Source organism: Balaenoptera ricei, chromosome 4 (genome assembly GCF_028023285.1).
Source record: "Balaenoptera ricei isolate mBalRic1 chromosome 4, mBalRic1.hap2, whole genome shotgun sequence".
In the NCBI taxonomy this organism is placed as follows: Eukaryota; Metazoa; Chordata; class Mammalia; order Artiodactyla; family Balaenopteridae; genus Balaenoptera; species Balaenoptera ricei.
Genome location: NC_082642.1, coordinates 63,094,871 through 63,099,409, shown reverse-complemented (window position 1 = coordinate 63,099,409; position 4,539 = coordinate 63,094,871).

Genomic DNA, 4,539 nt, shown 5'->3' with positions numbered 1-4,539 from the left:
GGCTCGAACCCGTGTCCCCTGCATTGGCAGGCAGATTCCCAACCACTGCGCCATCAGGGAAGCCCCGGGTTTCACTTTTATTCAGTCCATTGGCCTTGGTCCAATCGGTTCCCTCTGGCGTAGGTAAGCATCACCAACTTAAGTCAACCGCCTCTGGCCACACTTCCCATAGAATCTGTACCTCTTAAGATCAGGAAATCAGATGGCTACTCAACACAAGCTATCTCTTAGAAATAGTGTGATATATATCTTGAGACCCTTGCTTGCAGTGCATTTAGCCATTATTCTTCATAGCTATCCACCCAGCGCCTCTTATGAAACCCATGATTTTCCTTGCAGTTAGAATGTTTTTGCCTGCAGGTAATAACTCAATTCAAACAAGTTTAAACAATAAAACACTTTGTTGGCTGTCATAACTCCCCAGTTTTTCATGCTCTCATAACTTGTGTCTATTTCTAATACTATTGCTCTAATTAAAAAATTTTAATACATTTCATCTAAAGTATTATAATTATGTCCTACCTGGTAATTCTACTACCCCATTCATGGTTTCCTATAATAGGCATTTATCCATTTATTCAACATTTTGCATGCCTACTCTGCTATTTGGGGGGGGAAAACACACCATTGAATAAGTTAAATTGCAGTCCCTAAATTTAAGGAGCTATATTAGCTGGGAAAGGCTAGGCTACGGTACAGCATCAAATGGAATCCTCTAGGTTGATGACATCAGTGTACTCTCTCTTGCTATACGTCCTTTGTAAGATGACTGTAGCTCTGCCCCACATCATATTCACCCCAGGACCTAGACTGATGGAGCAGACTTTAAATGGAAATTTGCCTGCTGGTGTGGCCCAAGGAAAGAAAGTGTGACAAAGCACAAACTGGTTCTCAAAGTTTCTGCCTATAAGTGACATATGTCAGACTCACTTATATTTCACTAGCCAAATCAAGTTGCTTGACATATCTGACTTCAAGGAGTAGAGGAAGTATACACTTCTTCCAGGGAGGACAGTGGATACTGATAACGAGTAAAGCAATCAACCACATGACCTTAAAATTTAGAGCAGGGGTCAGCAAACTAGAGCCTGCCACATACTTTCGTAAACAAAAGTTTTATTGGGACACAGTCACACCATTCATTTACATGTGGTTTATGGCTGCTTTTGCACTAAAAATGGCAGAGTTGAGTGGTTAGGACAGAGACCATATGGCCAAGAAAACCTACAATGTTTATTCTCTGGGCCTTTACTGAAAACGTTTTCCCAGCCTGAGTTAGAGAGGCAGAAGGTTACATGTGTAAACATCTAAAATGAGATGTATCCCACTTTCCTATTTGCTTCATGATTAAAGCCCCTGTTTTTCTGGAAGCAGGCAATGTCTAAAAATTGTTTTTTAATCAAGTTGAGGCATTAATGAGAAAACATACCATAAGACCAATATTTTTTAAAAAGTACTTTGGAACTGCAGAGGAAACAGGTCTGATTGAAAAGATGAGGGAAGATTTTTGGAGGAAATACAATCCAAAGCGAGCACTGAAGGGAGAAAATATGTTCTCAGGCATGGCTTCAAGGGAAAAGTATTGCAGAAAGAAGCAAAAACTTGAAGAAGGAAAGTTTAAGGTATGTTCAAGGAATAGTGAATCCTTGATTATGATTAAATGCTAGGATTTGTGATGGAATCTGGAAGATGAAGGTGTCCCTGGAAACACAAAAATACCATCTTGAATTTTAAAATTAGAACCAAATTATTAGAAGAGGCAGCAAGAGTGTTGAAAGGTGTTCAGGGTTTGAATCTTGGCTTTGTCATGTGATAGTTGTGTGACATACCTTTTGTGTCACCGACCTTGAGCAAATTACTTAACCTCTCTGAGCCTCAGATATCCCTGCCTAGGAAATAAGAATAACTAGAACCTCATAGTTTTTTGAGGATTTAAATAATGGATACATAGTATCCGTCCTATGCTTGATATATAGTAGATGTTCAAAAATTATAGCTATTTTTATTAATATTACTCTTTAAGCCATTGTCAATATGCTTCTCTGACTTTTGCAGCCAGCCCTTTCCTAACTCACATACAATTTCTGGTCTTTGTGCCCCTTTTCCTGTTGTGTCACCTGTCTGGAAGAGTCTGCTATTACCTGCTACCTGTGAAAAGTCTACTCTTCTTCAATATCCATCTCAGATAGACTTCCATAATTTAAAATTAAATCTCTTCCACTTATTCATATAATAGATATTCATAACACATTTCATTGAAATTAAGGTCTTATGTGTGTGCTGTCTTCAATCATTCATAAGATTCTTGAGGAAAGGACCTGTGTCTTGGTCTTGTTAGAATCTTTGTTATATAATTTTACAAGCAGCATTCACTCTTGGCAGAATGATCCAGAAAATATTTTATTTATTTCATGCTAGGATCCCTAGTTAATCAATAAACCATCTTGGGAAAACCTTAGTTCTGCAACTAAGTTGATCTTTATAAATAAGGACAAATATAAGGTCATAAGTTGATCTGGGTGTTGACCTTTCTCTAAATTTTGAAAGCAATTAAATTGAATTGTGTTCTTTCTTATTAGCATGTAGGGAAGGCAGTTTTAAAATCACACTCGTGAAATTCTCTGATCAAAAAGAAGCTTTATCATTATTGTTTGCTTTCTAAGTATTTAATGAATAACATAAGGCTTAGGACATCCCTAAATTTCTGTTGTGTGAAAATCACTAATAAATGACAGAATGTTTAAAATGAAGAAGTCAGTGAATGTGGCTTAAAATTGTACAAGGTACTTCCAATTGTCCCTTTTCCTTTTGATAGGTTCAGATATTTAAAGCAGCACGCTCCAAGCACACTCAGGCTTATAGTCTTGAGAGTGGACCAGATGAGTCCCTGGAGCGTGGGAAAACCTTAGAGCCCTTATTCATGTTAAATTTTTATCCCATCATTTAAAAATCTCTAATTTTATATTTTAAAATATATATTATATGTTTATTTAGTATTTTATGTATATAATTTCTACATAAAAATTATTAATTAAATACTAAATTAACTAATAAAATAAAATAAATTAAATCATTTAAAATGTGTGTGCTCAAAATTTATTTATTGATAGGGTATAGAATTAAAAAAACTGGAGATAATTGGTTTAAAGGAAATCAATATACATAAATACATAATGTGTATATATATATATGTTGCAATATTTAGTCATGCATTTCTTGTTTATTAATTTTTAAAGACAATAGTGATTGCTTTCTTTCTATACAGATTGCATTAGGACACAATACATATTTTTGAAAAAATATTGGTTTCTGGTGGTGAAGTGTCTTGTGGTAGCTTCAGGATCCCATCCAGCATTTTTAAGTTTGGCAAACAGGAGAACACTCTAAAGCAAAAGTTAAAGAAAAAATAAAAGTAACTATACTGAACAAAAGTATTGTATTTCACTTACTCTCTTTATAAATGAGTAGACTTTGCCTATTGTTACAAGAAAGATGAGTGGCTATCACTTTATTCTGTTTTCCTTGTCTCTGCAATGAGGTTACAGTAAAATACTATTCACGTTCACTGAGCTGATGACCCTCCCATAGCTTGCCCTCTCAATGAGCTACTAGATAGTTCAGCAGATTCTAAGTATTGAGCAGAGGAGTGGAACTGCATAGTCTGTTTTTATAAAAGAATGTCATTCCAGTTTTTACAAAGTCCTATAAAGAAAAAAAAAAAATCAATGAGTGGATTTAGCCAACTAACCACAAGAGAAAGAATGAGGTCACAATATATGTACACATTATAAAGTTAAAAGTTTTTTTTTTTTTTAAAGTAAAGCAAGTCCAAGTTGTTTAGTGATAGTTAAGGAAGAATTCTGGCTGAGAATTATAAGAAGGGGTGGGAAATAATTTTGTGCTGAGTGATTTTGCCTTGACAGAGAGCATTTTTGAAGCTCACATTTCCAATTTAGACAGTCACTTCCAGGTTCAGGAAGCAGTCTTTCATGTCAACCCAGTTAAACAGTAGTTGTATGCCTAGCAGTGTTACAAAGCAGCATTTTCTTTCAAGTGGACAGCTTTCCTGGTTGGGGAGTTCTGGGGGCTCAGGCCAGAGGAAATGCATGACTCTGGCATTGGCCCAGGATGAAGGATGTTTGAAACCTCTCAGGTGGTGTGCCGAGTCAACTAATGATGGTGCCAACCTCCTCGAATGCTCCCATTGGCTGCATGACTTTCTTAGCTCTAAATGCTTTCTGCACATTATCTCATCCTCACAACAATTCTGTCAAGTTAGTTTTTATCCCCCATTTTAAGTAACTTATCCAAGATCATAAAGCCTGTAGATGACTGAGCAAAGATTAAAAGCTAAGTCTTCTGGCTCCAATGTTCAGACTTAGCTGGCAGGAGCTCCTAGTCACTTTCTTTTTAAAAAGTCAAACTATGGTGAACTAAGATAACACTGACTTCTGAAGAATGGTAGAAGAGTTTGCCTGTGGGTGTCCCAGAAAGTGGGCTGCCCTCTACCTACTGGGACTTATACTATTAGCTCTATCG